The sequence below is a fragment of the Ahaetulla prasina genome, chromosome 2 (genome assembly GCF_028640845.1).
Source record: "Ahaetulla prasina isolate Xishuangbanna chromosome 2, ASM2864084v1, whole genome shotgun sequence".
NCBI classification, from domain to species: domain Eukaryota; kingdom Metazoa; phylum Chordata; class Lepidosauria; order Squamata; family Colubridae; genus Ahaetulla; species Ahaetulla prasina.
The window spans coordinates 43,558,888-43,571,682 of record NC_080540.1 but is presented as its reverse complement, the minus strand read 5'-3'; the positions used below and the strand labels follow the sequence as shown (position 1 = coordinate 43,571,682).

Genomic DNA, 12,795 nt, shown 5'->3' with positions numbered 1-12,795 from the left:
CATTTAAATAACAATAGGTAGGTCTTGACCAAACACATTTGGATGTTGCTATTCATCTAGAGTCATTTTTATTAAGAAGGAATGCTGATTTTTTTTTTTGTCCCAGTAACTTTTGAAACAATTGATGAAGGTATCCTTCTGAATTGTTTGCTCGGATTAGGTTTTAGGGCATGGTAATACTGTGATGGTTACAATTTTTCTTGTTCAGGCTTGTCTATAAAAATGTTTTAGATTTTTAACACCATGACCATTGGCTTTGATGTTCTATTTTCCATTTGTCCCTTCTGTTATTTTATACTGAAAACTGTTCAGGAAAGTTTTCTAAATCTTCCTTATGAATAACCATGAAAGGGTGATTGCTATTTGACCCTAATCCTCTCCCACCCATAAGTCCAAGGAAACTATTACTGTAATACCTTTTCATGTTGCCTCAGTAGTGGGTTGTTTTCCAGGACGTAACAGTGTTTTTGCAAGCTATGTTGAGTTTTCCAGTTTCTGAGTAAGTTTGATCTGGCAACAGTTACTCATACCTAAATCACATCATATATAAATTACTACAGTATATAAGACCCTGATTGTAAGAATATATGGAAGCTACAATCATTTCAAAAGGCAGCCATTATTAATTGGTACCCAATATAAGGATTGTAGTAACAATTATGTTCTGTGCTCAAATCAAGAAGGTTGCCTTAAGTTTTAATGTACAGTGCTGAATGATTTGAAATTCTACTTCCTTTTGCATTATGGACTAGTCCAATTATTAAAGCATATCTAATTTGAACAAAGGCTACTCTTCTCCCATCCCTACCCACAATGTCTTCACTTTTCAGAGTACCAAAAGGTCCTTCTCCTGTAGTGCTCTGTGGATGATCATTTACCTCTACTCTCTTTGATCTTGGATTGAAGAGCTAAATCACATCATGTTAACTGATTTATTAGCTTAATCTAGTAAATAGCTGGTTTGTTGTTGTGTTTATATACCACCAGATTCAACAGAGAAGACTCTTGGTGGTTTATAATATTAAAACATAAAGACCAAGAAAAACTTAGGCAGTCATAAAAGTGTTAAGTAACCATTCATTGCTTGAAGCAGCTGTGATATTTTCCAGCAGACCACCAATGAGGGAACGGATCCATTCTCAAGGAAGCAGAATGTGTTAAGGTAATGGGTTAGAAATTAGCAGAACATGGTATCTAGTCACACCTTAGGCATGAAGCCAATTGAGACCTTGGACAATTCTCTATTCTCAGGCAGGGAGAAGAAATCAATGACAAACCAGTTATGAAATGTTGTCAAGCAATGATTTGTCCAGAGAGTCACAAGGGATCAACATTGAAAATGCACACACACACACACACACACACACACACACACACATTTCTTTTACCTTTTTGTATATAAATAATTTCAATATGACTTATGTATATATAATATTTTCTATTATTATTATTATTATTATTATTATTATTATTATTATTATTATTATTATTATTATTATTATTATTATTATTATTATTTATTAGATTTTTATACCGCCCTTCTCCCAAAGGACTCATGGCGGTGTACAGCCGGAATAAAAACAATAACAGAATACAATTAAAATAAACAATTAAAAAAACTTATTATAAAATTGGCCGAAATTTAAAACGTAATTAAAATCTAAAACCCCATTAAAATACATCCAAAAAAAATTAAAAATTAAAAATTTAAGCCAACCCCGCGCAAGTAAATAAATACGTCTTCAGCTCGTGGCGAAAGGTCCAAAGGTCAGGCAATTGGCGCAAGCCAGGGGGAAGTTCATTCCAGAGAGTAGGAGCCCCCACAGAGAAGGCTCTTCCCCTGGGGGCCGCGAGCCGGCATTGTCTGGGGGACGACACCCTGAGAAGTCCCTCTCTGTGTGAGCGTACGGGTCGGTGGGAGGTATGAGGTAACAGCAGGCGGTCCCGTAAGTACCCAGGCCCTAAGCCATGGAGCGCTTTAAAGGTAGTAACCAACACCTTAAAGTGCACCCGAAAGGCCACAGGCAGCCAGTGCAGTCTGCACAGGAGTGGTGTTACACGGGCACCGCGTGCGGCTCCTTCTATAACCCGCGCAGCTGCATTCTGGACTAACTGAAGCCTATATGATTGAAATATACCTTAATGTGTTATACGGGCTCAACCAATCAGCAAATGGTGATTACACTAATAAATGGGTAAATATATATCCCCTGTATATATCTCCATCTCTATATATTAGTGCCGTAATGGCAAACCTATGGCACGCATGCCAGAAGTGGCACGCAGCACCCTCTCCGTGGGCACGTGAGCCGTGGCCTCAGTTCAGCTCTGCTACACATGTGTGCGCGCCTCCCACCAGCCAGCTGGTCTGGGTCTCTGCCGCGCATGCGGGGGGGCATGTGCACATGCACAGAGGCCATGCGCGCATTGCATTTTAGGGGTTCGTGCGCATGCACTTTGGGCACTCAGTCCAGAAAAGGTTAGCCATCATTGTATTAGTATAATCATCATTTGCTGATTGGTTGAGCCCACACAACACATTAAGGCATAAATCATATTTAACAACTACAATGGCAAAGTTTGCTAACTTACAAGGAAGAGATGGCAGCCAGTATTAGGAAACTTTCTGTGTTCCTAAAATGGAGACAGGATTATCAGGAGATGTTTGCAAATAGAATGGGAATGGGAATGGGAATAGAATAGAATAGAATAGAATGGAATATGGAGGTCTTCTAGTCCAAACTCCTGCTTAGTCACTTCAGACAAATAGTTGTCCAATATCTTCTTAAAAACATTCAGTGTTGGAGCATTCACAACTTCTGGAGGCAAGTTGTTCCACTGATTAATTGTTCTGACAGGAAATTTCTCCTTAGTTCTAGGTTGCTTCTCTCCTTGATTAGTTTCCACCCATTGCTTCTTGTTCTACCTTCAGGTGCTTTGGAGAATAGTTTGACTCCCTCTTCTTTGTGGCAGCCCCTGAGATATTGGAACATTGCTATCATGTCACCCCGATCCTTCTTTTCATTAAATTAGACATACCCATTTCCGACAACAGTTCTTCATAAGTTTTAGCCTCCAGTCCCCTAATCATATTGCTCTTCTCTGCACTCTTTCTAGAGTATTCACATGTTTTTTACATTGTGGCAACCAATACTGGATGCAGTTATTCCAAGTGTGGCCTTACCAAGGCATTATAAAGTGGTATTAACACTTCATGTGATCTTGATTCTATCCTTCTGTTTATGCAGTCTAGAACTGTGTTGGGTTTTTTGGCAGCTCCTGCACACTGCTGGCTCATATTTAAACGGTTGTCCACTAGGATCTTTCTCACAACTACTATTATTGAGCGAGGTACCACATATACTGTACTTGTGCATTTTGTTTTCCTTTCCTAAATGTAGAATCTTACTTTTTTCACTGTTGAATTTCGTTTTGTTAGATAGTGCCCAATGTTTAAGTCTGTCAAGATCCTCCTGTATCTTGAGCCTATCTTCTGGAGTGTTGGCTATTCCTGCCAGCTTGGTGTCATCTGCAAATTTGATGAGTTCCCCATCTATCCCCTCGTCCAAGTCATTGATGAAGACGTTGAAGAGTACTGGGCCTGAAAAAAAGCCATGGGGTACTCCACTGCATACTTCCCTCCATGTAAATACAGTTCCATTGAGGACTATATGTTGACTGTGGTTGGTCAGCCAGTTACGAATCCATCTGGTGGTGATGCTGTCTAACCCACATTTTTCTACTTTATCTAGTAGTAGGTTATGGTCTACTTTATCAAATGCCTTACTGAAGTCCAAGTAAATTATATCAACAGTATTCCTATGGTCCATAATTCTGTCACTTTATCAAAGAATGCAATAAGATTAGTCTGGCATTGATCTGTTTTTGACAAACACATGTTGGCTTTTGGTTATTACTTTGTTTGCTTCTAGGTTTTTGGTGATTCGTTGCTTGATTATCTTTTCCAGAATCTTCCCTGGTATTGATGTCAGGCTGATAGGTCTGTAGTTTCCTGGATCTATTTTTTTCATTTTTTGAAGATGGGATCTACATCAGCTCTTTTCCAGTCCTCTGGCAGTTCCCCTGTGCTCCAGGATCTTTGAAAGATATAGTTCAGTGGTTTTGAGATCTTTTCTGTCAGTTCCTTCAGAACTATGTTGTACAGGGTATAATTCATCCAGTCCTGGTGATTTGAATTTGTCTAGGGTAGACAGGTGCTCGCTTACCATTTTTTCCCCTATTTTAACTGGTATTCCTAATCTGCTTAATATGGATCAGTTGCATATATTTATTCGTCTTATCTAATTAAAAAAGGTAAAACAAAGGTCTGTAATAAAAAAAACTGGATATGAAATATATAATAAGAAAAAGGTGATAATATGCAGATATTGTCATATGCATGTATTATTAGAGGAGTCCAAGCAAGGAAATCCTACCAGGAATTTCCAGTGGAAGTCAGCTTATATTGTATAAGATATATTTTCAGTGAATTTATAGAATGGCCAATATTTAAGAGTTCTGAATTGAAACAATTGTATAGTAACCAAATTAACCCTCCTGATTTTTATAAAAATTAATAGTCTATTGCATTCACTGTGCTGTACTTGAAATTAGTACTGTCTTTCAAATAACTTAGAAGATATTTTATATTTATCCTGAATGAAGTCAAGGTACTATTTTTAGTTTTATCTTTGTGGCAAATAAACAGTTTCTAACTTATACCTTGCAGGAATTAGAAAATGGCAGAAAACTGTGTTTTTTAAAAGATTACATTATTTTTGCGTAAGAGAGAATAAGTACTTTACATAAAAGGATGGGGATATAATCAGTTTGTTGGGTAACTCAAAGCAGTAATAATAGCTATAAATAAATAAATAATAAACATAATCTGGGGAGGACAAAAGCAGCAGCAGCAACAACAACAGCAACAACAACAAAAGGAACCGCTGTAATGATAAAAATAAAAGAATAAAAAGATAAAAGAATTAGACTCGGTACATGGATACAAAGATATGAACCCAAATGTAGCCGTATCTGTGAGAACAAAGGAATCAGAGTAATATATTCCTTAAGTGAAAATAAATGGCTAGCCAGCAAGATTAGGAAACTTTGCGCTAAAGAACAAAGTGGGTCTCATCTTCAGAGTTTTCTTTGCTCCCAAAGACTGTTTTGTTTGCTGAACAAAGCTTCTCAGCGGCTGGTACTGATAACTGTCTATCTTGTGACAGTCAACTTTTATTAGCTCTCTCTGAAAATCATTCACCATTAAACACAGTTGGATTCATTTGTTATTTTGTTTACATTTGCCCTTGTTAATAGTGCCAATGAAAATATCTTTAGTGTTGTCACTACTTCTGATCAGCCAGACTCATTGTTGTATCCATTTTGTCTTCAGGGTAAGAAGAGTGACTTTTGGGGTCTGCTGATCCTGAAGATTGCTTGACAGAAGTTTCTGAAAAGGTAAATTTAAAAAAAAATCATTTTTTTTTCTTTTTCTTGGTTTTTATTGCGTTTTTACCTTGCTGGTCTGCTTGTCCATAAAAAACACTTCATCACACAGACATCTACAACATTTACATTTCCTGACATTCCTATCTAGGAATAAAATGAGCCTGAGAGCGTCAGTATGATAAAAATCAAAATTAGTAGACTAGCCTACAACTGTGTTATCCTACAACTGTGTTAAAATTAGTAGACTATCCTACAACTGTGTTATCCTACAACTGTGTTAAAATCATACTTATGCAGTGGAATGTTTATGCCTATGTTTATGCAAAAGTGACTACTGTTTTCAGTGAAAATTGCTTCTTAATGTTAAGAGTAGTTGCCTTGCAATTCAATCCTTATAAAACATTATAAAAGTTTTGTTGTTATGTTTGGTTTATGTTACCTATAGATTTGTCATAGGCTTGGCTGGTAAGCAAGTTTGTTAAGTTTGTTCTGAGTGATGGCAGAGTCTTTTCCGCTAGAAGAAGCAGTGAGTAAGATGGTTGGGTTGTACTCCTAAAAGAAATATCACCCACTCATTTCAAGCAAATTTACACAGGAGAGTAGCCTAAGTCTGAAATCCAAGGAACATTTGATTCAAAGTAACTTTGATTGAAATCAAGGAGATTTTAAGATCCCAGGTTAATCTTGTACAATAGGTTGCTTCCTGTGATTCACAGCTATTTTAAATAGTTCTTGATGAGAACCAGAGTAAAGCTAATGATACATTAGAGTATTCCTGTTTCTCTCTAATTTTGGAAGACTTTTAAAATCTGTTTGTGTATAGGTGCGCCTCTTGAATAGTTAACGATTAATGTCTTTGTCTTGGTAATGGTATCAGCACTGTCTAAATAAACCTATAGTTTTTCCATCTTAGTACTTGCAGAAATCTTTGTTTTAGGAGACACTACATAAAACACAAGCACTGTTGTTGTTCTACTTTATATTGAATTTTAATATAATCTGAAGTGCGAATGAATTTAGACTATATGACTATCTTTAGAAGTCAGTGAGAATACAGGATATTTTCTACAAAAGGTTTTCTGATGGAGATGGTCAGAGAGAAAACATATTTTTATCAGAATAAAAGCTGGTGAAGTTACTGCATACCATCTAATAGGCTTTAATACATTTTTTTTCACGGACTTCCTGTTTGGCACCGTAGGTGATGGCGGTGATCTTTACGATCACCAACCTCTGGATTATGTGGAATCGCTAGGACAGCTTAAATCTGCTGTCCAGCGGTTCGGAAAACCCCCTCTTCGGGAGAAGGAGAAGGGGTGAGCTGAGGGCAGAGGTTGAATTTCCCTAAAGCCCCTGAGAAAAAAGGGGTTTGAAGGGTTAAGTTCCCTCCAGTAACCCGAAGTGCTCCAGATCCGAGGATTCTTCTGCTTTGGCGGAACCAATCACCACGACCAAACGCCGAGATTTATTTTGGACAATAAAGGATTATACCGGACAGAACGAAAGTGGGAGAACTTTAAGCAAGTAGCCAAGCCGATTCCCCGATACTTTGTAACAAGCTTGAAAACAGCAAGAAAATGGAGGCGAATTGTTAACAAGTTAACGAGTGGAAAGCGAAAGTGATACTTTCAGCGTGTGCCTCTGCAGTTGGTAATATGCATGTTACTTGCTGCTTTAACTCTTTGCTGCCTGCTGATAGAATCTAGGAGATTTTTAAATACTGCTTTAAAAGACTGTGTTTTCAGAAGTTAAGAAGATTTAAAGTGAATATTAAGTTGGAAATAAATAAATAAATAATTTTATAGAAGATGGCAGCCAAACAATTAAAGTCTACTGTAACAAAGAGCTCTGGAACTTTATCAGCTGGTGCCTCTCCAGCTCATACAGTAGAGACTAGAACATTGAATTTAGAGGCGTTACAAGAGAACTTAAAAGGCTTTATAGAAGAAAAATTTAAAGTTATAACTGATGAGATGTCTGAAATGAAAGAGCAGATATCAGAAATTCAAGTGGGAAATAAAGAAGTTAAAGAAGGATTTGTAATGGCAGTACAAAGTTTGGCAACGAATGTGATTTTATTGGAAGAGGAGGTTGAAGTAATTAAGCAATGTAATTTAAAATTAGAAAATAAAATGGCTGAATTTCAAAGTAAAATGGAAAAGACAGAGGATGAAATAGTTTTGATACAATACAGAAATATGGAATTTGCTCTAAGAATTCGTGGTCTGAAAGAGAATAAAGAAGAGGATTTAAGGAAATTTTTCTGAAGTATTTGCTGAGATATTAGCAGCTCGTCCAGCAGATGTGGCTTATCAAATTGATAAAATATATCGTGTGAATTCTTGGATAGCAAGGCAAAAAAGTTGCCAAGGGATGTTGTTATTTATTTTACAAATAGAACAGTGAGAAATCAGATTTTGCAAGCCTCATATAAGGGGAGAAGATTCAGATTGCTGGTCAAGATATTTTAATATTAAAGGAAATTCCACCAAAATGTTAAGGGCTAGAAAGGAATTTGCCTTCCTGGTGAATGAACTTAAAAACGTCAGATTGAATATAGATGGGATATTCCAACTGGTATAATAGTATATTATGCAGGAAAGTACATCGTCTCAATACAGTTGGAAAAGCGAGAGAATTTTATGTTGAGGCATTAAAGTTGGAAGTCTTTCTCCACTGGATGCTAGAAGAAGGAGACTGAAGTGAAGGAAAGAGAAGTGAAGCAGGTTCAAGAACAGATTGTGATGGAAGAAGATTTATTACAAGTGTTGGAAATACCTATGACGGGTCCAGATTCAAAAGAACAAAGGCTGACAAGAGCTGCTGCTAAACGCAAGGAACAAGAGATGAAGGCACAACAACAACTGGCAACTACTACAACGGAAACAGTGGGAGGAGCAAGGCCTAAAGCAAAATGTGATTTGCGGCTAGTGTTCCAAAAGTTTCCTTTGGCCGATAATGGCAATTAAACTATTATCTTGGAATGTTAATGGTTTGAATTCACCGCAGAAGAGAAGGAAAGTATTTCACTATTTGAAACAATTTAAAAATGACATTACTTGTTTACAAGAAACACATATTAGATCTTTAGACCAGAAATATTTGATAAATTCAAAACTGGGAGTACATTTTGTTGCCTCCTCTTTGGAGAAAAAAAATGGTTTAGTTATATATATAAAGAAGGATATATCAGCAAAATTAATTGAGGTGGATAAGCAAGGAAGATACATTGCTATTGAACTCTTGTTGGAGGGAAAGAAGACATTATTAATAGGAGTTTATGCTCCAAATCAACAACAAGAAAAATTTTTCAAGTTTTTACATAAAAGAATAGTATTTTGGGATTATAAATCATATATATTAATGGGTGATTGGAATGGTGTGTTGGATACTCAAAAAGACAAAAAAAGCTTAAGGAAGATATCAAGCCGGGCGAAATTACCAAAGGCTTTTTTTGATATGATGGAGGACTTGGAATTAAGAGATATTTGGAGAGAACATAATACAGAAGAGAGGGATTTTACCTTCTTTTCTGATAGGCACCAATCATTTTCGAGGATTGATTTTATTTTGATTACTAATGATTTGTATTCTAGAGTGAAGAAGACGAAGATTTGTTCAAGAACTTTATCTGATCATAGTCCAGTTTGGATTGAATTTGATCGGGAAAAGGAGGCTAGGAGATCATGGAGGTTGAATGAGAATTTGTTTAAATATGAACAAAATGTAAATGAATGTAAAAAACAAATGAAAGAATTTTTTATTATGAATATGAAAAAAGAGACATCTATAGAGATGATTTGGGACTCCAGTAAGGCTTATATGAGAGGAAATCTTATACAAATGAATATTAAATACAAAAATAAATTGCAGAAAAGAAAAGGAACTGGAAGAGGAAATTAAAAGAAAGAACAATTATTGATAAATAGCCCAGGAAATAGTAAAATAAAAGAATCAATAAATATATTGAGAGGTCAGTTTAATATGTTGATGGCAGATCAAGTAGCAATTAATTTACAATATGTAAAACATAATCGTTTAATAATGCCAATAAGCCAGGAAGATGGCTTGCCTATTTAATAAGGAAAAACAGAAATCACGAGCGATTGATAAAATAGAATATAGGGGTAAGGAAGTTTATCAAAAGAACTTGATTAAAAAGCATTTTAGAGTATTATAGTAAGTTATATTCTAGGGATATGGTTGATGATACAGAGATAGAAAGATATTTACAACAACAAAATATTTGTGAGCTTACAGAAAATCAAAGAGAAGAATTGAATCAATTAATTACTTCAGAGGAAATTTTCTTAGCAATTAAACAACTTAAAATCGGTAAAGCACCAGGAACAGATGGTTTAACAGCTGTTTATTATAAAATTTACAAAATGAGATGGTTGAACCACTTAAAGAGTTATTTAATAAAATTCAAATGGGAGGAGATGTTCCCCCTTCATGGAGGACAGCCTTTATTTCGTTAATACCGAAGGAAGATCGAGATGGTATTAAAGCAGAGAATTATAGGCCTATATCACTTTTAAATACTGATTACAAGATATTTACCAAGATATTGGCTAATAGATTAATGCCAGTGATGAATCAAATAATTCATAATGATCAGTCAGGATTTATTAAGGGTAGGCAGATGAGATATAATGTGAGGCAAATCGTAAATTTACTTGAATATTTGGAACAAAACAACCAAGTATCAGCGGCATTCTTTTTTTTGGATGCTGAAAAGCTTTTGATAGATTGGATTGGCAGTTTTGTTTAAAGTAATAGAAAAATGCAATTTGGGGATTATTTTATTCGTGCAATTAAAGCAATATATCAGAAGCAAACAGCACAAATAATAGTAAATGGTGGGTTAACAGAAACTTTTAAAATTGAGAAAGGGACGAGACAGGGATGTCCCTTGTCCCCATTACTTTTATTTTAACTTTAGAAATTCTTCTGAATAACATCGTGGTTCCGATCGAATAAAGGGAATTAGAGTTAAACATCAAGATTATAGATTAAGAGCTTTTGCAGATGACCTGGTTGTTACTGTATCTCAACCAATATACTCAGTAACTGGTATAAAAGATATAATTGGTCAGTATGGTAAAGTATCTGGATTTAAGGTGAATCAGCAAAAGACAAAGATGATAACTAAAAATATGAATATACAACAAAAGAAGAGTTAGAAAGAACTTCAGGTTTTGAAATCGTTAAAAGGTTAAATATTTAGGAATATATATTACAGCTTCAAATGTTAAATTATACAAAAATAATTATGAGGTATTGTGGCAGAAGGTATGGAAAGAAATGGAGAGTTGGAAGAAGTTACAACTATCTTTGCTGGGAAGAATAGCGGCTATAAAATGAATGTTTTGCCCAGGTTTTTGTTTTGTTTCAAATGATACCGGTGTTTAAGAATGATATTAAATTACAGGAATGGCAAAAGGGATTAGTAAATTTGTATGGATGGGCAAAAACCAAGAATAAAATTAAAAGTAATGCAGGATATAAGGAAAGGGGGTCTTAAAATGCCTAATTTAAAATTGTATTATGAAGCAGTTGTTTTATCATTAATTACTGATTGGATTAATTTAACTGAGGAAAGAGTTCTGAATATAGAAGGTTATGGTTTGTTATATGGGTGGCATGCCTATTTATTATATGATAAGAAAGTTGATAAAATATTTAAAAATAATATAATTAGAAATGCATTATTGAGGGTTTGGAGGAAATATCAATACAAATTAGATGGAAAGATTCCAATATGGGCAAACCGAGACACATGATAGAAAATATAAATATATATCAAAAGATGGAGGTAGTTACTTATAAAGAACTTCTTTGTATGGAAAAGGGGAGTTACAATTAAAATCTAGAGAAAAGATGGGGAAGAAGGAAAAATTATACATGGTTCCAATATGGACAACTACAAGCTAGATGGAAATTAGATCAAAAATAGGTGTTAAGCAAATTGAGGATAATTTGTTAAAACAAATGAGAGATCAAGGTCAACAGCATATTAAGAGGTTGTATAATGTATTAGTAGAAATAGATTCAGAGACTGATTTGGTTAAGGATTGTATGATTAAGTGGGCACAAAATTTTCAGCAACCAATAATGTTGGAAACTTGGGAAAGAATTTGGGTGAGGAATGTTAAATTTACACAAGCGCAAAATATGAGAGAAAATTCTTATAAGATGTTTTATAGATGGCATTTAGACCCCCAAAAATTGTCATGTATGTATCCTAATGTACAGGCTAAATGCTGGAGATGTGATTGTGAAGATGCTACTTATTATCATATATGGTGGACTTGTAAAAAAGTTAAAGCATTTTGGATTAAAGTATGGTGGATCATGCAGAATATTTTGAAAAAGAAGATTAAGTTTACCCCGCAGTTCTTTTTACTAGGAATAATTATGGATTGTACAGCTATAGAGACTAAATTGATTCTGAACTTAATAACAGCCGCAAGACTTTTGATTGCTCAATATTGGAAGAAAGAAGAATTACCTACAATTGAAGAATGGACTCTTAAAGTATCAAATCTGGCAGAAATGGCAATAATTTCTGCTTACTTGAAAGACTATACACAAGAAAAATATATTTTAGAATGGAAAATGTGGATTGATTATATTCAAAATAAGTATCAGATAAAAAAATATCAAATAGCATATGAGTAAATTTAGGAAATAATTTGTATTAGATATATTTTTGAAGGAGAGGGAATTGAGAGTGTGAATAAGCGTGAGAGACTAGAGATTATAATTTAGGAATTATTTTAGATTATGATTGTTAGTTTTGATACCCTGCATTTTGTTCTGGGAAGTCGGGGTGGGGGTGGGGGTAAGGGAAGGAATTGGGGGTTGAGGTTAGTGATGGAGTGATGGTTAATGTACAGGGATTATTGAAGATGTATAAATATAATTAATGTAGGGTCGGGTCTGACCAGTTGCCATTTTAGAACAGTGGGGAGGGAAAAAAGAGAGAGTAGGAGGTAGGAAAGAGGAGAAGAGGAAGGAAGAGGGGTAGAAGAGGGAGAAGAGTGTAGGGTGGAGGGAGGAGAGGAGGTAGATAAGAGAAGGAGAGGAAGGTTTGGAAAGTAAAAGAAGGTAGAAGAGGGAAGAAGGTTAAAAAGGGGGGTGGTGACTGGGCAGGCCCGACTAATTGTATATAACTGTACATTGGATGAATTATTTGATAAGATTGTAAAAATAAAACTTTTTTTATAAAAAAAAAAAAAAATACATTTTTTTCACCATACTTTTCCTTCAACTTGATCAAATGAATGAACAAAAAGGCAAACAAGGAACTTGATAGACAAACACGGATATGTCCATCTG

At 35.1% G+C, this 12,795-nt stretch overlaps 1 protein-coding gene across 15 annotated transcripts in view; it reads left to right on the top strand.

Annotated features, from left to right (window-relative positions):
- The window catches only part of FOXP1 (forkhead box P1), a 755,498-nt gene that overhangs the window by 322,999 nt on the left and 419,704 nt on the right, over nucleotides 1–12,795 (top strand). For 14 of the 15 annotated variants that reach the window (XM_058168797.1, XM_058168800.1, XM_058168793.1 and 11 more), the window contains one exon: nucleotides 5,396–5,460. The exons of the other annotated variant lie outside the window; for it this stretch is intronic. The gene's annotated coding sequence lies outside the window, so the exon portion shown is untranslated. The remainder of the gene's footprint in view (nucleotides 1–5,395; nucleotides 5,461–12,795) is intronic. 15 annotated transcript variants of the gene reach the window in all.